The sequence below is a fragment of the Phyllobates terribilis genome, unplaced genomic scaffold (genome assembly GCF_046119375.1).
Source record: "Phyllobates terribilis strain yellow unplaced genomic scaffold, ASM4611937v1 Scaffold_4__5_contigs__length_816908805, whole genome shotgun sequence".
NCBI classification, from domain to species: Eukaryota; Metazoa; Chordata; class Amphibia; order Anura; family Dendrobatidae; genus Phyllobates; species Phyllobates terribilis.
The window spans coordinates 603,969,287-603,993,412 of record NW_027362764.1 but is presented as its reverse complement, the minus strand read 5'-3'; the positions used below and the strand labels follow the sequence as shown (position 1 = coordinate 603,993,412).

The 24,126-nt window shown below is 42.7% G+C and overlaps 1 protein-coding gene across 35 annotated transcripts in view; it reads right to left on the bottom strand.

Annotated features, from left to right (window-relative positions):
- DTNA (dystrobrevin alpha) overlaps positions 1-24,126 on the bottom strand; it is a 303,097-nt gene that overhangs the window by 168,947 nt on the left and 110,024 nt on the right. Inside the window, exon 1 of one of the 35 annotated variants that reach the window (XM_073679249.1) lies at positions 11,061-11,169. The exons of 33 other annotated variants lie outside the window; for them this stretch is intronic. The gene's annotated coding sequence lies outside the window, so the exon portion shown is untranslated. Of the gene's footprint in view, positions 1-11,060; positions 11,170-24,126 lie in introns of those variants that run through there. One more of the 35 variants, XM_073679233.1, reaches the window with a different exon arrangement.

Genomic DNA, 24,126 nt, shown 5'->3' with positions numbered 1-24,126 from the left:
AAATAAAATACATTTCTGAGAAAGAGTTGAGTGAATTTTTGTGCACCTTTTTTATTTAAATAAACTTTATCTTTTTAGTCTCACTAGGGGACTTTACATCCTGTTCTTCCAATCACTGATAGTACAATAATATTAAATATTCAGAATACTAAAGCACTGATGCTGGTCAGTGATAGGCATATCTATTAGGCTGTGCCAACGGTTATTTTTTGTCCTGATGAAGAAGTCTGTTGTACTTCGAAACGAGTTGAATAAGAAAAAACCCTAAGACGTCCTGTCTGGACTTGGATCTATCAGAAGGGTATACCAGCAGCGCAGATTATCCACAAATCCTTCCTATTTCAGGTTGCTAACAATGGCAGACTTGGTGGCCTTTGTTAGGCCCTTGGTGACATGGCAACTCACGGGCACCCACATCAACCTTGTGACGTAAGTGTTCATCTCTTTTAGGAGTGCACAGTTAAAATAGACATACAGTTACATCCAACTGTGGTAAAGGGTTAATTGAACAAAGTGTTCCCTGTGTGCACAATTATTAGGCAAGTGAGTATTTTGACCAAATCATAACTTTTATGCAGATTCTCCAACTCCGTGCTGTATAATCTTGAATGCTTATTGGATGAAGCAGATCAGGAGATGTGTATTTGTGTAATGAGGGAGTGACGCGCCCCTGGGCCTGTGTCGCGCTGCGTTGCGCACGCGGGAGCTTACCCGGAGCCGGATCTCTTGAGGGTTGTAGTCTCGTGGCGGTGATCCGGTCCGTGCCCAGGGAGTCAGACTAAGTGGCGCTGTATCAGCGGTAGATGATGGACGACTACGCCACCCGTTGAATGCAGCTATGGAGCTGCCGCTGCAGGGCAGACCGCTGAGGCCGGTGGAAGGATGGTGCAGCGTGGATGGTATAACCCCCAACGGGAGGGGTATGGCCTCAGGGCAGCCGACGTGGATGATGGGGGTAGCAGGAACCACTCAGAGACGATGCGGTGTAGTTCAGGGTCTTTACTGGTGACAAAGATAGACCCTCCCGGAGTACTGGCTAGCGGTTGGGGCCTGGTCAGTCCTTGAGCAGATGGGATCTCCCCTGGCCAGGCGGAGTTGTAGGCCTCCCAAACTAACGATACTCTTCTGGCTACCTTGCTAGAAGCGAGTATAAGTAGCCCACGTCCCTGAGTGTACCGTGTGGTGCTCACCCGTATGGCCGGTGACTCGGGGCCTTCTAGTAGCTTCCGCTCCACGACGGCGGTGCTGGTCCCATGCGTGTGACCGTGCCTTCGGGTTTCTTGGCCAGAGGACCTGAAATCCCCTGCCTGACGGATTCTGCTGCTGGGTAGGAGTTAGTCCCCACAGCCTCGGACTCCGGGTCCGGTAAGAAATCTTCTCAGTCAGGGCGAGCTCTGCAGCTGCCAGCCCCTGACTCTTTGTAACACTGCTCCCACAGAGCTCCTGTTGTTTCTTCCTATGCTGCTTCTCTTCTCTACTTCTGGCATGGCCCAGGAGCTGGGCCCAGCCGGAGCCACAGCTCCCTGTCAGCCCTCCTGGCTGAACTCTCCCTCTCAACTCTCTAACCCTGCCTCAGCCCCAGGTTTATATAGGGGAAGTTCTTCCCCTCCCAGGACTGGGCAGGAGGTGTGGCATGCATAGGATTCCTGACCAAGAGACCTCCCACCTGCTCTCAGACATAACATTGCCGTTACTGTGGAAACCAGACCCCTGGGGTGCCACAGGAGCGTGAGGCCTAAGGATATCAAGGTGTGCAGAATTAGTAGGCAGCTTGATTTCCTCAGGCAAAATGGGCCAAAAGAGATTTAACTGATTTAACTGATTCTAAAAAAACTGATTCCAAAATTGTTACACGTCTTACAGAGCGATGCAGTACTCTCGAAATTGCTAAGATATTGGGGTGTGATAACAGATCTATCAAAAGTTTTGTTGAAAAAACCATGTGGAGAAAAAATTACACACAACTGCCAAGGATTTGAGAAGAATCAAAGGTGAAGCAACCAGGAACCTATTGTCCTCCAGTACTGACATATTCCAGAACTGCAAACTCCCTGGAGGCCCAGAAGAACAAGGTGTTCAGTGCTCCGCTACATGGCCGAGGTAAGGAAGGCTGAAACCCGACCACCACTGAATGTAAGGAAAATTCCACAGTATGAGGTCTAATAGAGTGTCAGCAAGCAGACACTACTCTGTATAGGACACAATATAATACAACGTACCAGTTGACCATAGAATGAACCTTTAACGTGTATTCTCAAGCTTGGAAGTTATTGCCTACCCAGTTGATGTTATCCTGATTGCTGGGGACCGACTGCTGGGCCTACCGTTTCCAAGAACTGGGGCTCTTCCTGTGTGAGATTTGAGCGGTGGTCAATGATGCACATTGAGGATATTCATTCTTATGCAACATCAAAAAATAAGGCAGATAAACAACTACACAGCCCAAGTTGAAAAATGCCAAAGCTTTAATAATAACACATAAAAGCAAATACACACAACAATAATAAAATCAAAGACACACCACAGATGGAAAAAGTGGAGTGCCTGGACTAAATAGTGTAAGAGATGACATTATACTCTGACATAGAGCTCCCACTGGTAATATGTAACGATAATATAAAGTAAAACCAAGGGCATAAAGTACAAAAAGCAGCAAAAAATGATAAATGCAGTGAAAATAATGAGGCTATCAAACAGATATTTCACATATATATTGATATATTAATGTATTAATGTGGCAGATCACATAGAGCTAATAAGATCAGTGCATCAATATATACAGTGACTCTGCCTCCAAAGTACATACATAGCCGCTAGATAACCTCAATAAATACCTTATGCCAAAATAGCTGCATATATGAATGACCAGTGTCAATAAAAATAGCCCCAAATGGTTAACAAAGTAGCCATAATTACCCAAAGAGCATAGATCACCAGTCCAGGCACCCACCATGCACCCGACGCGCGTTTCGCATAGGAAATGCTATGCTCTTTGGGTAATTATGGCTACTTTGTTAACCATTTGGGGCTATTTTTATTGACACTGGTCATTCATATATGCAGCTATTGGCAATTTTCAACTTGGGCTGTGTGGTTGTTTATCTGCCTTATTTTTTGGTGTTGCCTATTGACTTTCAGTCTATATGACTTATTGGTGTTTATTCATTCTTATGGGAACACAGTGGTCGACTATCCCATCATTCTTATTAAGAATGGATGGAGCAGGAGAGCGCATGATTGACCATGCCTCCATTCACACAGTGCTCTGAGCCCTGGTTCTCATGATTGGTGGGGGTCCCAGCGGTCTGACCAACAGTGAGTGACAAGTTATTCCCTATCCCATAGATAATGGATAGTTTACAAAGTTGCTCCAACCCCTTTAACCAGAAATGTTTAGAAATCGCAATTGAACCAGAAATCAACCTAAGTAACCAGCATAAACAATGAGAAAACAAATCACAAGGACTAAATAGCCCTACTGTCACAATCCAATCTGGTCTTCAACCACTCTAATTCTAGGGACATTAATAAATGGAGAATTCTTACTAATTAAAATGTATTATAGGGAATAACACTGTGGGATAATTATAGAAATGTGAACGTGCAGTACCAAGGCTCCAACCTATAAAATCAGACTAAGCTTCCATCTGGATGAGATTCAGTGTAACAATCCCTTAGTCAAACAGGCTAAGAATGCACGGATTATATGTGTAGGCCTCAAAAATCACAAGGATTAGGTAATGTGGGAAAGTTGGTAATGAGAATTTGCAATATTTATGAATAAGGATAAACAGGAGCACATGACTATATCCTTTTGTGGATTTAGAGACCCGAAGAGCCATGTGGCTTGTAGTTGAGGTTTAGAAGATTCATCTAAAAAGCCTTAAAAATAACATTTCAGACACGCCAGGCTTGACTGTCACAGGCGGCTGTGCAATTCCCCAAGGCATTTGGTACTGCAACCATACACATTACTATAAATTTGTAGAAGTAGCACTGACCCAGGGGTACATACACAAAAATTGTACAGGTGGGAAAATGTCACCCCATGGGTACGAGCACACAACGTCTTTTTCATGGGGGTAAACTGATGGTAAACAGCATGTTTTTTACTGAAGTGTCTTTTGTAGCGATTTTTTTTTGTTGTTGTTACGGTTGTTTCCCGAGTGCTTTTTTGACAGACGGCATTTTTTTTTTAGCTTTTATCTCTATGTTTTTACAGTGTATTTTTTTACTAGCGTTTTATGGTTGTTATTTATTTATTTATTTATTTTTAACTCCATTCAACAATGAAGAAACTGCTAGTGGCATTTCAAACAAATACACTGGCAAAACACTCAAAAAGACGCCCTTCCCTTTTACATTTATTACTAAGTATAGAGGAAAATGTCACTTCTTTTAACCGCTTCGCATCTTAGGAAGTCTGAAGTGGTTCAAAGACACGTAAAAGACTGAACATATGCACAGCAAATCGTTTTTATATGGAAATGCATCTGTTCATTCTTTTGAGAGTTTATTTAGTACTTTTTCAGACGGGTTTCAGAGCACAATCTGCCTGAAAAAGATGTGTGAACATACCCTAATAGTTCTCCTACTCTAGCCCAGGAATAAAAGGAATCGATCATGTCCAAATGCTATTTATCTACAGATGTAGGGTAAAACTGCAGGTAAGCGCAAAGTACAAAATTCACCAGCGCCTGAAGATTGGCTGTGAGGGTCCTTCACATGGAACGTAAAAGCCCCTGCTTGGCTTGAGATGCAGACAAAGCAATTGAAGGTATCCAGCCATGTGGATATAAAGTTTCACTAATTTAATAGTACAGCTTAATCCAAAAGGCGGAATTAATCGCGTTAAAATCATTCTATAAAGAGAAAATAAAATTATATTCTTCGTGCAGCTACTCACTTCCAGTGAGAAGGGCGGTGCAAGAAGCGTTACAGTCACCATTCACTACACAGTGAACACAGCTATAATCACTCCCTGGCACTTTGATTTACAGCATGCCACACACACACACACACACACACACACACACACACACACACACACACACACACACACACACACACACACACACACACACTGCACAGCTTGCTGTCAAAGTGGCAAGAATAGATTACAGCGAGCTCACAGTATAGTCAGCAGTGACTGTAATCGCTTTCTGCACCTCCCCTATGACTGGAAGTGAGCAGCTACAGGGAGGATAAAAGTTTATTTTTGCCCTGTAACTTCCAGTATGGCAGGCAGGCAAACAGGATTTTGACCCTGTTTACCAGCAGATTAACCCTGTACCTGCAGGTAAATAGCATTTCTAGACAATCCAGGATTGTATTTAAAGAGGAACTTCATGATAGGACAGTCTTTTCTCAGAGGCCACTTACAGATCTGCAACAACTTAGTCATCATGTTGGCATCTGAGAATGTGGACAGTGTGGTCACCCATTGCTGGGCCTTTTACCTGGAAGTTCTCACAAAAACCTAAACTGCTTAGGAGGCTTGTCAAAGACGTATCACAGGTAGATTTGTATGGCAATTCACCACCAATCAACTTCACTATGACCTACTAAAATTGATCCTTTTCAAGAACCATGTAGTTTAAAAATAGAAATAAATACGGCCAACTGACTTTCACAATAGACATCTGCATTAATTAGTCATCGTACCATCTCACTGTGGTACACTCATCAAGGCATACTTTCTAAGTTATGTAATTATCCTCCCTGCTCAATCCAAAGGACAGTCAGCCTGTGATGCAATGGAACATGTATGGATGCGAAACAGTCAAGTACTTCGAGCTCACTGAATCCCAGCATGCATTTCCCTATCATCAGCATCTTTCTTTTGCCACCACTTCCACATTCTGAACCCAATAATTAAATATTGAATGCTTCTTTATCTAGATATTGCTGTTACATTCTTTCTGTGGTGCAGTCTGCACTTTTTTCTGCTAATAACTCATTGCAATCTCAGTCTGGAAAAAAACTGAATTAAAAACACTGAAAGAATTGACATGATTATTTAAAAAAAAAAAAAAAAAAAAAGTACTATAGGTCAAGAAATACAGTGTGTGAGTGAGATGTTAGAAATCTCATTAAATTTGCTGTTACTGTAAACTGTTATGAATGTGCCACATTCTGCTGGGACCTGTGGTACATCTGAGATTAGAAGATCACAGGTCCTTTTTAAATCGACACGGCCATTCATGAGTTAACATGTTTCTTGTGGCATGGAAAGGGTTTAGAGTTCCTGTGGTCTATTGGCTGTGCTGCTTATTGGAACCACACCCTTCCATTAGATAAACCCGTGTCTGGCTTCCCTCCATGCCAGCAATAGAATCTTCATTCTGTTCCTGGCTTCTGGGGAGAACGTGTTCTGGAGAATCGCTCTTGTCGTCTTGAGATTGTTGCATGTGGTTTGTTTTGAATACATCTACCTTCCCCTTCTGGAGTTTTTTCATGTTGCTTTTCTGCTCCTTTAATGTGTACCCATTTTCCCATTGTATTTTTATCCCGTATGTGTGTTTCATTGTGCCTTGGTTTCCCCCTGTCTGTCCAGCCTGTCCTACCCTATTTCTCCTGCCCCTTTCCTCCCTGGGGGAGGGTGGGAGTTGTGTAGGATTTTGTGGGAACACAGAGAGGCACATGAACCAGGCATCTCCACCTTCAGGGGTAACCCCAGGGTTAGGGATAAACTAGGGTCCCCCTAGAATAAGGGACAGTATAGGGTCTCCCAGTCTTTCCTACTGTCATAGTGTGACAAACACTACATATTTTCTTCACTGAAAAGATGCATCAAAAATGCAACGTGTAAACAAGTTCTTAGATGTACCATATTGTGGTGCTGATGAGAAAAAGCCACCTTATTGGGTCAGAGGGTGATTGTACTGGTGAGATGACTACTACATGGTAAATGTATCATATACATATACAAGCTGCAGCAACAATCCTAACCAGAAATATGCAACAGATATTCAGCAAGATCATTTTTATTTTTAAAACTGAAAAGTAAAATATGTACAACTTTTAAAAGTTGATGTCTCACTTCGCACAAGCCATTTACATATAACTATGACACCCTTCATGATCTTCAACCCCGTTTGGTGAAATTAAATCATCAACTGTGAAACGTACAATTGAGGAATACAGTGGATAGACATCTGCAAGGAGTTTGTATGTTCTCCCCGTGTTTGAGTGGGTTTCCTCCGGTTTCCTTCCATACTCCAAAGACATACTGATTGTGAGCCCCAATGGGGACAGTGATGATAATGTCTGTAAAACACTGTGAAATTAATGGCGCTATATAAGTGAGTAAAATAAATAAATATAAAGTCTACACACCCACATTAAAATGCCAGATTTTTATAATGTAAAAAAATCATAGTAAGAAGAATCATTTCAGAACTTTTCCCCTTTTTTATTTTTTTAATATCACCCATAATCTCTACAAAACCACTAAGAAAAAAAAAATAACCTGCAATCTTAAAGGGGTTGTCCACTACTCAGACAATCCCTTCTCAATCAGCATATTTCCCCTCAGTAAAATAAAAACACTTAAACTCCTCTCCAGTGCTGGCGCCATTTCAACGGTGGCAGCACTGGCTCTCCTGGTGATTGTGTGATATTGTTATGTCACGCAATCCCTGCGACTCATCAACGTGCCTTTACACGAATCAGTCATTAAGAGGATGTGAGAGCTGCAGCTGTTCTCCGATCCATCTGAAGGCAGAGATTGTGAAGTCAGTGCTGACTGGTCTCAGGGATCGTGTGGCATAATGTCATGCAATCCCCGGAAGAGCCAGTGCTGACACCGCTGGAACTTCATTGGCCCCAGAGGTGAGTATAGGTGTTATTTGAAAGGGGGGAAAACATGCTCATAGAGAAGGGTTTGTTAAAGGGGTTGTCCACTACTTATTATACCCCCCACAATGTATCCCCCCTGGGCCCATAAGTGTCTTTGTAAATTACCTTCTGTTGCAGTAACTGCCTGTGAGCAGCACTATTGGTGGCCGCTCACAGGCATCACGTGATCCCCGGCTGCAGCCGGCTCTGACGTCACGACAAGTCCAGGCTGCAGCCGAAGGTCCCTCTTCCATGTTCCACCGGTGGCTGCTAGGTTGTGGGCGGAGTTACCCTGCACGTCACACCCGGCATCCACTGTGCGCTCTCCCCATTCATTGGGAAAGCGCACGGTGGATGCTGGGTGTGACGCGTGACATCAGTGGCGGGTCACGTGATGCCTGTGAGCAGCCACCGATGGCGCCGCTCACAGGCAGAAACTGCAACAGAAGGTAATTACAAAGACACTTATGGGCCCCGGGGGGATACATTGGGGGGGAATAATAAAAAGTTGTAGCCAACTTCTTTAATTTCCACTAGTTATAAATATTCTTTATTGATAATGCAATCTTCCATCAATCAGATATATTGCTTTAAAGCAGGGATGTCAAGCTCAAAACACACAGAGGGCCAAAATGCAAAACTTGGACAAAGTTGCGGGCCAACCAGTATACAGTATAATGGGCCTGACATAGTCCTCCATACAGAATAATGGGCCCCCACACAGTCCTCCATACAGAATAATGGGCCCTGCACAGTCCACCATACAGAATAATGGGCCCCGCATAGTCCTCCATACAGTATAATGGGCCCCGCATAGTCCTCCATACAGTATAATGGGCCCCGCATAGTCCTCCATACAGTATAATGGGCCCCGCATAGTCCTCCATACATTATAATGGGCCCCGCATAGTCCTCCATACAGTATAATGGGCCCCGCATAGTCCTCCATACAATATAATGGGCACCACATGGTCCTCCATACAGAATAATGGCCCCACATAGAGGTGGCGGTTCTGGAGTCTCGGGCCAAATATAATCACCCTGTGGGCCAGATTTGGCCCAAGGGCCAGAGTTTGACATGAATGACGTAGGAAATATGTCTTTAAAGGGAATCTGTCACCCCCCTAGGAGATATCAGACCTCTACTATGGCCATACAGGGTATAGAAAAGTAAATCTATACATACCTGTATGACCCATAGTAGACGTCTGATTGCAGAGAAAATCACTTTAATCAATTCTTTTTTCCACAGGCTTGGCGTCCAGGGGACGGCAAGCAATCCCCGCCTATGTGCTTATTATACCCCTAAATCCCAGCCTCTCTGCTTACTTATCATATCCCCCCCTCCCCTGCACGTCACAGGGCCTGTGACGTGCATTGTGCTCCCTGGCATACACAAAGCAGCGCTCATATAGAGCTCACAGAGAGCGCACTTTGCTTCTTCCCGGCCCCATCTTTCTGTGCTCTGCGCCGCAAGTTTCTATTGTGCAGGCGTCGGGGGAGTCACTGTCACTTTCCGGTGCCTGCACAATAGAAACCTGCGGCGCAGAGCACAGAAAGATGGGGCCGGGAAGAAGCAAAGCGTGCTCTATGTGAGCCTGTGACGTGCAGGGGAGGGGGGATATGATAATTAAGCAGAGAGGCTGCGATTTAGGGGAATAATAAGCACATAGGCGTCTGTGGAAAAAAGATTTGATTTAAGTGCTTTTCTCTGCAATCAGACCTCTGCTATGGGCCATACAGGTATGTATAGATTTACTTTTATAAACCCTGTATGGCTATAGTAGAGGTCTGATATCTCCCAGGGGGTGACAGATTCCCTTTAATAACATTCAGAAAGTATTTAAAGCCTTTTTTCTCTGACATGAAAACGTCCAAAAAATGTTATATGAGAAAGTTAAAACGGTTAATGAAGACATTGTGCTTATGATAGACAGTTACATGGCTACCTCACATTCCTAAAGCAAGAAGCTACCCGAGACACTGGCCCTAATGAGTGTGACACAGGGAGATTAGATTCGGTGAACCCTTCTGAGGACAGGGATTGATGTGAGTGGCTTCAGTGTGTATTATACAAAGTGTGCGGCTGTATCAACAACAGGAAAGAAAGTGACAAACATCCTCCCTAAAGCCCCCGTCACACTAAGCGAGATCGCTAGCAAGATCGCTGCTGAGTCACAAGTTTTGTGACGCAACAGTGACCTCAGCAGCGATCTCGCTATGTTCGACACGTAGCAGCGACCAGGCCCCTGCTGTGAGATCGCAGGTCGTGTCGGAATGGTCTGGACATTTCTTTGATTGTTGAGGTCCCGCTGGGTAGCATGCATCGGTGTGTTTGACACCTTACCAACGACCTCGTTGGCGACTCAGAACTGAGAAGTCGTCCCTCATCGAGGTCTGAATCGTCAGAGTAGCTGCTATGTGACAGGGTCCCAACGACCGCCGACATCGTTATACAGGTCGCTACGGGTCGCCGTATCGTTGCTGCGTCATTGGGAAGATCTGACTGTTTGACATCTCACCAGCGACCACATAGCGACGCAGCAACGATCCCTGCCAGGTAGTATCGTTGTCAGGATCGCTGTAGCGTCGCTAAGTGTGACGGTACCTTAAAGAAGTCTTCCCATCTCCAAGATCCTATCCTATTATGTAGTAGGTGTAGTAATAGTAATATTAGCAAATGCCTCCAATTAGAAATGTAGTATAGTATTTTTGATTCGCTATGCCACTTTCCTCATGTGCTGGCATCGCAGGACCTTAGGTATCCATGGTTACGTCCACTGATAGTTGGCAAGCTGCTAGTGGTCGTAACCATGGATACCTAAGGTCCTGTATTGCCTGCACATGAGATAAGTGGCATAGTGAATCAAAAATACTGTAGTACATTTCTAATTGGAGATATTTGCTAATATTATTATTATTACACCTACTACATATTGGGATAGGATCTTGGAGATGGGAATACCCCTTTAAGTTCATTATGTCCTTATCTAATAACAGAAGTAATGCTGAAGTAATTCAGAACATTCTATGGGGAAACAATGTAATGTTACAAATATATGAAAAAATGCACAGATCGTCACACAGAAAAAAAAAAGACACCAAAACATTGAAAATGCTACTTCTGTAAACTTTACAGGACTCTGAAATCTGCAGAAACACAAGAGTTAATACTTTTGCAGTCACAGATATATGTGGATTTGCACAAAGCCAAGACTGACCTGACTGTATACACTCATGAAGCAAACTCCTTGTCACTCCACTCCGATATATTAGAGAACAGAGAACTTCCACATGGCAGGAAAACCGTAACCTTCAACTTCAATGAAAGAGGAAAAAAGCTTGGTGGTGTCTGTGAGCATGATCACAGCGCAGCAATTTAATACACCTTATCATGTGGCCTGTTGCTATAGTAATCCCGAATCCAGCAGCTCCTGCAAATGACAAAGGGTCTCCCCCTCCCCTTCCCTCTGGTGCAAGGTAATCCGCCGAGAGACAGACCTACATCACCTTGCGCTCGGCTACGTGCAAGGAGTTTGGCCTTGCATTTTAATCTGTTTATCTGTGAAAAGTACCGCACCGAGATACAAAGCCAGTCCGAAATCTACTGTTTGAAAGGTAGGAAAAGCTTGGATGATTTTTTTCTACTGCATCTCAGAAAAATATAACGGATACTACACTGATGGTACAAAAACAGAAGTAAGGAGCAAAAATTGGATGAAACAGGCACACTGATGGAAAACAGTCACATTTCTCTCGAACGCAAATGTAGTCTGAATCTGGCCCCACTACTGTGGTCTGGTTACACGAGGACATTAGTGCATCGCATCCGCAAACAGTTACCTGACAAATCCAGCTCCGCTAAATCTGTCTACAATGGTATGCGGACTTTCTGAAAAAGGTTTTACTATAAAGCAGACCTGGCCAAAGTGCGGCCCTTTGGCTGGTCCTGTGTGGCCCGCAGAGGGGAGACAGGCCTGGAAAAAGAGTGGCATCCAAAGGATGCAGATTCCGGTGAATACAATGATGGAACAGGATGCCATCAGCTCCCTCATACACCATTGAGCCTGGGTGTCTGAGAGCGCAACAAGCGTGTTGACGTCACTACATCGCGCCAGCTGTGTGGTGCCTCAGTATACTGCTCAGCCCAGAGCAGCCGGGGAACGGGGTTAGGTGAATCGTTTTTTTTTAATATTAGTCAGTACTTGTGGGAAACTGTGGGGACATCACACTGTGTGGGGGGCTGTGTGGTAACATCATACAGTGTGGGGGGCTGTGTGGTGACATCATACAGTGTGGGGGGCTTTGTGGTGACATCATACAGTGTGGGGGGCTGTATGGTGACATCATACAGTGTGGGGGGCTGTGTGGTGACATCATACAGTGTGGGGGGCTGTGTGGTGACATCATACAGTGTGGGGGGCTGTGTGGTGACATCATACAGTGTGGGGGGCTGTGTGGTGACATCATACAGTGTGGGGGGCTGTGTGGTGACATCATACAGTGTGGGGGGCTATGTGGGGACATCATACAGTGTGGGGGGCTGTGTGGGGACATCATACAGTGTGGGGGGCTGTGTGGTGACATCATACAGTGTGGGGGCTGTGTGGTGACATCATATTGTGTGGGGGGCTGTGGGGTGACATCATATTGTGTGGGGGGCTGTGGAGTGACATCATACTGTGCGGGGGTCTGTGTGGTGACATCATATTGTGTTGGGAGCTGATGATCAAGGTACAAGGGCTGAATAACAGGAGAAGTAAATTATATGGTTTTGATTATCTGCTACAGATAAGAATACAGGTTACAATAAACCCCATTGTAACATGTATTAGCGGTAGCAGCAAGATAACATACTTAATTCTACTCAATATTAACTGGTACAAATTTAAATAAAACAACAATAATAATAGTAGAATAAAGTTTGTTGGTTGTGCCCTCTGCAAAAGGCACAACCACCCCCCGCTATAAAGGCCATGTCCACATGTTCAGGATTCTGAGAGAAATCACTGACGTTCCTCCAGAAATATATGTGAATGAGGTATTTTACAATCCACAGCGTGTCCATTATTGTCTCAGATTACACATGGAAAAGCAATGAATGAAAATGGGACTAATCTGCGGTGGATAATCCCAGGCATCACACAGCAGCAGAAATTCATTTTTCAGTAGCAGATTTCTCTTACAGATTTGGCAAATCCAAGGTATGTGAACATGGTCTAATGATTCTTCTACATGACATTACAACTATGACAGCAAATGGAATCCCTATTGGTTTGTACAATGTGGATATAGGCCTAATATATACCAAAACCATGCAGCTACGCAGTCTGGGCAAAACGGAGTTTTACTAAATTTAGGTTTTTGTTTTGTTTTGTTTTGTTTTTTTTTTAAAAAATCAGGTTCCATTTTTGGTTCTGACTACATTATCATGGTCAGGGGATTACTATTACTGGTCTTCAAATTTTGGCTCAAAAGGGATCAGTATGCTATATCCATCAATAGCTACAATCTGAAGCCACGTAGCTCTGTGTGTGGTTCCAGGTAAATGGTATATAATCTGGATTATAAATGGAGGACTAAGTGTGGTTTCAAATTTATTACCTACCGGTATATTTTAAGTTTCTTGCATTTATTTCTTTCTTAATCCATTTGCATAATGAATGGCAACTATACAGAAGTCAGGTTATTCCAGACACAGTCTAGGTGAGCGATAATGGCATCATTTCCAATCAGTACAGCATTATGACAGAATATGCCAACATGATTATAGCGGTATGCTTAACGTGCATGCTCCTGACCTGACAAAGAATTCAGAGCCATCATTTTCTATGATCATATCTGCTGCCATTTTGTGCAGTTACTATGTCTGTATATGATGAGGTCAAGAGAAATCTAGCTATGCTGAAGAATCTCATACATATCTTATCTACCTAAAAATTCTGTGTGCCAAGAACAGGCAGAGACAGGACAACACTTGGCGACATGTATTATTAAATATAATTAATCTGCCATATCGTTATTAATTACTCAGTTTCCCAAGGACTCATGAACACAACAAACCCCTGGACAGTATGGCATTAAGTCTCTTAGTAGGATGGTTGCTCAATGTCTCCAAACTATGTCCCAGATTTATCATTTGTACTATTTTTTTTTTTTAAAGTGACTTCTTGCCTTGTGGCATTTGTTGCCTTTTTTTGCAGCAAATTCTTGAAGAAGGTGCACGCGGGGTAGTGAATTTTGCACAAAATCACAGCAGCTCTTATTTTGTCTTTTACCTTCTTTGCACCTATTTTAGAGCAAAAAAAGTTACAAGACCTAAATGGACGTTCGTGTTCAACTGCACAAAAATAAATTTGGACTTTGTACTCAAGAAAGGTACTAAAGAACAACCGCACAAAAATGTTGTGACATTTTTAAACACTGCATGAACTTGGCTATAATATCTGGATAAGGAAAACAAAGAACAGGACAAACTAAGTAAAGTTAACTTAAAATTAAAAAAGGCGTAAAAATAAATAATCTACAAAAATAAAAGACACTATAAGGCTATGTGCCCACGATGCAGAAATGCTCAGGATTTTTTCCTGAGAGTTTCTGCATCTCCCTGGCAGAAAAAAACGCGTGCGGATTGTACATGCGTTTTTCCTGCCAGGGACATGCGGATGTGAAGCGTTCTTCACTTGCATTTCCGCATGCAGGTTGATAAGTGCTTTCCGAGCGATTTTAGCATCACTTGGAAAGTGCTTGACAACTTGGTCACACTATATAAATCCATGCAAATGGCATGGATTTATATAGTGTGACCCGAGAGAATGTCAAAAAATAAAAAATAAATATATACTTACCTTCCGATGGCCCGCGCTGTCTTGCTTCGCTCGGTCCCGGCTGCGGTACACTGAAGGACCTGCCGACGTCAGCGTCGCGTGACCCGTCACATGACTCGGACGTCAGCGCAGGTTCTTCATTCCATCGCGAAGTGCCGGGAGGCAAGGAGGAGCGCAGAAGGGCCGCCAGAAGGTAAGTATACATTTATTTTTTATTTTATTCTTTTTTTTTTTACAGTTTTCTATGGTACCCGGGCCGGGAGGAGAGTCTCCTGTCCTCCACACCCGGGTACCATCCGCACATTAGAACGCGCCAATTACGCAAGTACAGATGCAGTCTTGTGGAATTGGCGCGTTCTAATGCAAGTCAATGGCGGCGAAAACGCAGCACTTCTGCAAAATAATTGGTAGTGCTGCGTTTTTTTTCGCAATGATAATCCGCAGCAGAAATTTCCGCAGCATGTGCACGGATTATCATTGGGGAACATGGCAGGCCTTCTACCATGCGTTTTTTAAGCTTTTCTGCAGCGCTATTGTCGCTGCGGAAAAGCTTAAAAAACGCAACGTGGGCACACAGCCTTAGGCCACGTGTACACGTTGAGTGCGGTATTTGGTGAGCTTTTTACCTCAGTATGTGTAAGCCAAAACCAGGAGTGGAACAATCAGAGGAAAAGTATAATAGAAACACGTCACCACTTCTGTATTCATCACCCACTCCTGGTTTTGACTTACAAATACTGAGGAAAAAAACTCACCAAATACTCAACGTGTGAACGTGGCCTGAGGGCGGTTTCAGATGCCCATGCTCGGGTCAGGAGACCCGTGGCCATCTGTGCACTGCGGACCAAATTTGTACGGACGTCTGAAGCGCCATTAGGACTCGCTCATATGAGTGTATAACTCGGACGAATGCAATCCAATAAAGAAAAGGGATTGCACTGGGACCAATGTTATTCAATGAGGCAGCGCAGATCTGCCATTTCTTCCTCAGCTGTATTCAGACTGAGAAAACAATCGATTTCAGGCCGGGGTCCCACTAGTGTATGGCATCCGATGCAACATGCTAATGACACTCGGCTCCTCCTCTGCTGCGAGCGGGAGCCGAATGTCAGTGCTCTGATCCTCTCGCACACAGGGGATCGCAGCACAGCTGTGGAGGAGACAGAGAAAGTAATTTCTCCATCTCCTCTGTGGCTGGCGTCGGCGGCTATCGCACTGCACTTGGGTGATATCAGAGTTCAGTGAGACGTTTCACATAGGCTTATATGGGTGTGCTGCGATTTTTTTCCAGCCCGATCGCAGCTGGAAAAAAAAACACCACTGAGCACACACTCATGGAATTAAATTGGTCCGAATGCAATCCGATTTTTTATCCCTCACTCCGAAATCGAATGAGTGCGAGAAAAAAAAAAAAAATCGGATATCATACAGTCCATCAGTATGGCATCTGATTTTTACGGATACATTGCAATTCTGTAACATAGGAAACCGTAAATGGTCCTGTACATGATTAATAGCTTCTGCACACGACCAGCACATAGTCTTATTTTTCTGGATGAATAATTGGACCGATTTTTTTACATGCAGCCTTAGAAACCCTTTTATTCCAGAAAAAAGTAGCAACACAATGAGGAATCATGGCCTGTGTGTTTACAGAGATATTCGTATCTACAATCAATACTTCTAGGGAGAATACCTTCATACACACAGAGTCCGATAATATATGTCACTGCAGAATCGGGCGGAGAACGCCTCTGTCGGAAATCTGAGGAAACCGTATGCACCTATATAAAAGTCCTATTACCACTTAGGGCTGTTGGACAGCTGTAGTTCAGTCTATACCAAATCCCAATACACAGTTGTGATCAATAAATTGAGTTTTTTTGTAGAAGTTATTTTTCTACAGGCTTTTAAATCAATCATTAAAGCTACATTCCCACTATGAGCTTTTGAAGCTGCGCAATTTCTCCACCCATTATTTAAATTAGGTTACTTGCGTCTTTGGGTGCGTTTTTTTTAACGCTGATGTTTTTGTCTTTTGTTGGTGTGTCATGCTTTAAATAAAGCTGCTTTGTTTTTGATACTTCCTGATATTTGGCTTTGACAAAACTGACATATTTCGGTGCGGATTACATGCATTTTTGATGTGTTTCTGCAGCGGAAAAGCACTAAAAATGCATGTGCATTTTTTACCGGTGGTATTTCCGCACCTATTGCAAGTCTATGGGGAAATTCCACACACAAAACTCAGCGTACCCGTTAGACAAATTAACAAGTTGCGGATTTGAAACACGCCGCAGGTCAGTTTACGCTGCTTTAAAAAGAAGCACAGAGGGCAGCAGATTTCTATAAACCCCATCCACTTTGGTGGAACTGTAAGAAGCTGCGTTTTTGACGGCGCAAAAATACGTAGTGTCAAAAACTCACCAAAAGCTCATTGTGGGAAAGAAGCCCAAAGCATATTAAACTGAGCTTATATGAATGAAAATATTGAAGGGGTTGTCCAGTCCAAATCGATAAGTCTGCAGTCACTCTGTGTGACTGCTGACTTATGAATCCCCCAGCGCACGCACTGCGGGGATTCACTGGTTTCTGAGCCGGGACCGTAGGGCATGTATGCGTTATACATACTCCCGGCCAGAGTCCGTCCAGTGGTCGCGGCCTAGCTCCATACACTTATATGGAGCTAGGCTGCGCCCTCTAGTCAACCATGCCCACTGAACGGCCACAGCCTCGCTCCATATAAGTGTATGGAGCGAGGCGGCGCAAACTAGTCGGACTCTGGCAGGGGGTATGTGTAACACAAACATACTCTACAGTCCCGACACAGAAACTGGCGAAGTCCAACAGAGCACAGTGCGTGCGCTAAGGAGGATTCATAAGTCACACAGAGTAACTGCAGACTTATCGATTTGGACCGGACAACCCCTTTAAAGTACATTTAATTCTACTCTTTTGAACAATTTATTAGTAAAAGTACTTAATCTGGTTCTTTTGGTGTACGTTTTCAAGCTGCCATTTTTCTACTGCGTTTTTTTGTGCAGAAAATCCGCTACTTTAAAAGGGAACCTGTCACCAGTTATCACAAGATCATAAGAATGAAGATCCTGCAACTCCTTTATATCCTCAGACGTGCCCCTGCATACCTCAGGAAAAGGGTTTTATACTTGTCCAGAAATGTATGTAAATTGCACTGTCCGGTCCGATGGGTGTTTCCAGATCATTCTCGCCCCGGTCCCTTCAAACGCCGCCTTTTCTAACTGCATGTAGTGGATGATGTCTCGCTGTCATCCACATAGTGCCCAAAGTCTCGCGCCTGTGCAGTGGAATCAGAAAGCGTTTGAACGGACTGGGGCGGCGCTGACCACTATTTGGAAACATCCATCGGACTGGACAGTGCAATTTACATGCAGCGCAGGACAAGTATAAAGCACTTTTTCTGAGGTATGCAGGGGCATGTCTGAGGTTATAAAGGATCCTTATTCTTATGATCTTAAAGGTGATGGGCATAGTTTATAAGCGACAAAATTGGTAACAGGTTTCTTTTAAAAGTTCAAGCAGTGTTGAAGTAATTTAGTGAAAACTCATGCCCACTGTGCCTCTAAAGAGGACCCGGCTGCTCCCCTTAGTCTTCCGTTTCTTTCTTTTTTTAAATCTGCCAAATGGTTAGAAAAATAGGGGTCTTTTTATTTCATGCTCATTTTTCTGTACAAGCAGGCGTGGCTCACAGCATTCTCTATAGTATGTCTTTGGGCAGCTCTACATTATTACCCTGTGAGCAACACCCACTTAGTAAAGACTATAAAAATCATCAATAAAAAAAAAAACGTGGATTTTCTCGGATCGCAGATATCAAGCTATCATTTTATTCAGCTTCCTATGACCTACATGCCCATATATACGACTTAGGAGGTTTGACGCTACTGACAGATTCACTTTAACACCTCGAAAAAAAAGGGGGTGAATGCATAAAAAAGCCACATAAATGCAATAATCAGAGCAGATTATTGCTACTTTCAGTGATATGTGGGAAAAAATGTGCACATGGGCACTTGAGACCCCCTGCTACTCACCACTACCCAATTGCAGAGCAGCTTCCAGTGGTCATCTGGGTCTGGTTATAAAGCACCTTTATTGTCTAAAGTGAGCTACATCAGTGGAACTAAAATAATTGTGCCACTTGAAGGTGTTGTTCGCCATTTTTTCTATACCCCATGGAACAAAAAATGTTTTTAAATATGTTTTGCAGAGTAAAAAAATCTACATGAACACACATTCTAGATGTAATCACTCATGTGTACATTAAATACACACTGAACCTTGGTTTCAGAACTTCCACCTTGACTCCAGAATACTGGATAGGTCAGAGTGCACGGAGCGGAGACAAAGAAGATAACTTTCAATCTCCTGTCTACACAAATGAAAAATGTTCACACAAGTGCTGCAAATCAACACTGGGACTAAGGGAGTTATCACACACAAGGTGCATTATGTCAGAACTATGGAGTCTATAATAAAGCATGTTATATGGAAAAGGACCCAAACATCTATTAATATCAAGTCCCCAAACCTGAAAGATTTGGAGGAGATCTGTATGGAGGAGCCAAAATCCCTGCTGCAGTATGTGCAAACCTCGTCAAGAACTGCAGGAAACGTCCGACCTCTGTAATTGCAAACAAAGGTTTCTGTACCAAATATTAAGTTCTGTTTTTCTATTGTATCAAATACTTATTTCATGCAATAAAATACAAATTATGTAAAATCATACAATGTGATTTTCTGGTTTTTATTTTTAGATTCTGTCTCTCACAGCTGAAGTGTACCTACGATAAAAATTACAGACCTGTCCATTCTTTATAGGTGGGAAAAAGTGCAAAATCGGCAATGTATCAAATACTTATTTTGCCCACTGTAGATGTGTAGCAAGAATAATTTAAGGAAACTGTGGACAGATTTTATACTCGCTAACCCCTTCACGACCTTTGATGTATAGGGAAGTCAAAGGTCGCGTCCCTGCCTTGATGCGGCACTGAACCCGCATATTTCCCCACACATGACAGCCCATCTGATCCGAGATCCACCCGTGACTGTTAGCCTGTTAAATGCCGCTGTCAGTCACTGATAGAGGCATTTAATACGTGTCGTCTGGAAGCGCATTACAAGTCCCGCCAATCGGCGCCCCGGTCACGTGATAGTGGGGCGCCAATGGGTTGTTATAAGAGCCAGGAGTCTTCAGAAGACCCCCGTGCCTGTCATCATGATTTCTGCTATGTCCTAAGGGGACTATTGAAGCCAGTAAAAAAAAAAAAAAAAAAGTTTTAAAAAATATAAAATAAAAAAAAAACACTAAAAAGTTCAAGTCTCCCCCTTTTGTCCCATTGAAATAAAGCAATTAAAGAAAATACACATATTTGGTATCGCTGCGTTCAGAAATGTCCGATCTATCAAAATATAAAGATCAGTAATCTGCATAACGAGAAAAAAAAAAAAAAGAAGCCAGAATTATGTTTTTTTTTGGTTGCTGCAACATTGCAATAAAATGCAATAAGAGGCGATCAAAACATCGTACCTAACCCAAAATGGTATCAATAAAAAAGTCAGCTCAGCGTGCAAAAAATAAGCCCTCACCCGGCCCCAGATTCTAAAAAAGAAAGACGCTACGGGTCTCAGAAAATGGTAACATAAGCCAATTTTTTTTATTCTTACAAATTTTGTATATATTTTTTTTCACCACTTAAATAAACAAAGAACCTATGCATGTTTGGTATCTACTTACTCGTAATGCCCTGGGGAATCATATTACCAGGTCAGTTTTAGCATTAGTGAACATGGTAAATAGAAAAAATAAAAAACAATTGTGTAATTGCACGTTTTTTGCAATTTCATCGTACTTCAAAAGTACAACTCATCCCGCAAAAAAACAAGCCCTCATACGGCTATATTGATGGAAAAACAAAAAAAAAGTTATGGCTCTGGGAAGAAGGGGAGCAAAAAAAGAAACGCAAAAACAGAAAACCGCAAGGTCATGAATGGGTTAATGAGTAACACGTCCATATATACGCTATAAATAGTTGAAAAGCTTTTTATAGATAACGCAAACAAAATACACATTAAAGGGGTTTTCTAAATTGATTAGAACAGTGGTTAAGAAATTGCTCTGTGGCTCCTAACAGTCATGAAAGACGAGATAGCAGTCACCCATGGTTTCCTTCATTCGGATTAGACTGCTGCCTCTATCTTTATTGCTTTTATCTTGAGGATCATATTGGAAAAATATTATAGAAAGAACATTGCAGAGGTCTGTGCTGCTATCCATTCCTGTCTAGTAAATAAATTCCGGGATTATATAAAAAAAAAACAACAAAAAAAACAAAACACAACACTGGATCAATGGGGTTACACTCGACTATCTGGGATTACAGTGACTAGGAATAGTGACAAATCATTTTGACAGCCTCTGACCATTACACACTGAACACCACATGTTCAAGTGACCATCAGGATCATCAGATACCCAGTGCTAAATAGGAATTAAAAAAAAATTTGTAATCTTGCAATTCTCACACTGACCACTGGGGCCATTTCAGATTTGTACTTCCTACTGCTTCAGGAAGAGTTTACTGCCGTTTCTCTATTAATAGAGGCAGGATTACAATGTCACAATGACTGATGACGCCTCTACACACAGCTGATGACTCCGGATCCACCAATCACAATAGGTGATGTCACAGCTGACCTGCTCCTCCTTCCTTCACAAAGACCTTTGCTCACGAGCCTTAGATGCGCCTTCAGTACAAAAGATAGGGTCAAAAACTGTTCATTACTGCTAATGTACATGTGGATTTCTTCAAACAGGATGTTTAGAGACTACAAAAACAGTGTCTAGTGCGAAAATTTGTAAGATTTCTAATATTTTTTTTAATAAAAATTGTGATCTGAAAACAAAATAAAAAAAAAAAAAAACACATTACCAAGAGTTTTTAAAAATTTAATAAAAAAAAAAATATTTGAATATAAAAATGCATTTAATACAAAAAAAACAGATTGAAACAATAGGTCATTTTCTGATGACAGTCCCAGATATACCGGTATTACCCTAATTAAAGAATCCTGTAAGAAACAAAAAAACATGTTTTTATTATACTAGTCTTCGATAGAAAAGTATTGTACAGCTGACCGGTCCACTATCAGATTACAAATTACCAAAATGTTTTTATGTGGTGTAAATGACAAGACATTACGTTATTGAGAACTAAATACAACAGGAAAAAAACAGATTTCACATTACATTAATCCAACGTGATAAGGTGATGTATTCATAAACCAGCCTATAGGTGACAGTGTTTGTTCATCTGCCATTGGGAAGACAGCCACATGGCGTATACACAATGCAGAAAATGACAGGAAATTAATGTAGTTCTTGCAATGAGGGTCAGAACACCTTCCATGTATTACTGCAGCAACAGATGGTCGCAGGTGAGCATGAACAAGTGCCAGATTATACTTTGTACACACGCACATGCTGTTATAAAGTTATGTTATAAATATACACACACACACACACACACACGTGTGAAAAAGTGTTTGCCCCCTTCTTGATTTTTTTTATTCTTTTGCATGTTTGTCACACTTAAATGTTTTAGATCACAAAATAAAATTTAAATATTAGACGGACAACACAAGTAAACACAAAATGCAGTTTTTAAATGAAGGTCTTTATTATTAAGGGAAAAAGAAATCCAAACCAACAGGGCCCTGTATGAAAAAGTGATTGCCCCCTACCCCTTAAAACATAAATTAACTGTGGTTTATCACATCTTTGGGAAGCTACGTTCACATTTCCAGTTCCCATACACAGGCCTGATTACTGCCACACCTGTTCTCAAATGAAGAAATCACTTAAAGCGCACCTGTCAGCAGGATTGTTCTCAGTAAACTACATACACTGTCAGGTGGGCGACATTACACGGAGTAAAATGATACCATGGTTGATGAAATCGGTCCTCTGGTTCTTGTGCAATCCTTACTTTCAGTTTGGAGATAATGATAGGCTCGTGCTTCGGGGCGCTCTATCTGGTGCTCTGCTTACATATTCATCTGTAAGCTCTTATGACATCTCACTGTGCCTTCACTGACCTGCTTCCTATTTTACATAATGCATCTAGTAGTGTGGCGCTAGGTAAAATAGGAGGCAGGTCAGTGAAAGCACAGTGAGCTGTCATAAGAGCATACAGATAAATAAGTAAGCAGGGCACCAGATGCAGCCTGTGGGGTGGGCTCTATCTAGTGCTCTGCTTACTTATTCATTTGTATGCTCTTATGACAGCTCGTTGTGCCTTCACTGACCTGCTTCCTATTTTACATAATGCATCTAGTAGTGCGGGGCTAGGTAAAATAGGAGGCAGGTCAGTGAAGGCACAGTGAGCTGTCATAAGAGCATACAGATGAATAAGTAAGCAGAGCACCAGATAGAGTCCACCCCATAGGCTGCCTCATAGCACGAGCATATCATTATTTCCAAACTGAAAGTAAAGATTACACAAGAACCACAGGACGGATTTCATCAACCAAGGTATAATTTTACTCATTGTAATGTCACCCACTTGACAATGTATGTAGTTTACTGAGCACAATCCTGCTGACAGGTGCGCTTTAAATAGGACCTGCCTGACAAAGTCAAGTAGACCAAAAGATCCCAAAAAGCTAGACATCATGCTGAGATCCAAAGAAATTCATGAACAAATGAGAAACAAAGTAGTTGAGATCTATCAGTCTGGAAAAGGTTATAAAGCCAATTCTAAAGCTTTGGGACTCCAGCGAACCACAGTGAGAGCCATCATCCACAAATGGCGAAAACATGGAATAGTGATTTGGTGAACCTTCTCAGGAGTGGTCGGCCGACCAAAATTACCCCAAGAGCGCAGCGACAAATCAGCCAATAGGTCACAAAAGACCCCACAACAACATCCAAAGAACTGCAGGCCTCACTTGGTCTGTGTTCATGATTCCACCATAAGAAAGAGACTGGGCAAAAATGGCATGCATGGCAGAGTTCAAAGACAAAAACCACTGCTTAAAAAAAAGAACATAAAGGCTTGTTTTTATTTGCCAGAAAATATCTTGATGATTGCCAAGACTTTTGGGAGAATACTCTGTGGACTGACGAGACAAAAGTTGAACTTTTTGGAAGGTGTATGTGACGCGCCCCCTGGGCCATATTCTTTAGGGGAATACCCGGAGCCGGATCAGATGGGGGTTGTAGTCTCCGAGTGGCTGTGACCCGGTCCGTGCCCAGGGTGTCAAACTCAGTGTGTGGCAGTCCTTACTGATGTTACTAAAGTTCTTTATGTCGACTACGCCACCCGTTGAATTGCGGTCACTACGGCCGCCGCTGCAGCAGGGTCCGCTGAGGCTGATGGTGTTGGTGCAGCTTAGGTAGTATAACCCCCAACGGGAGGGG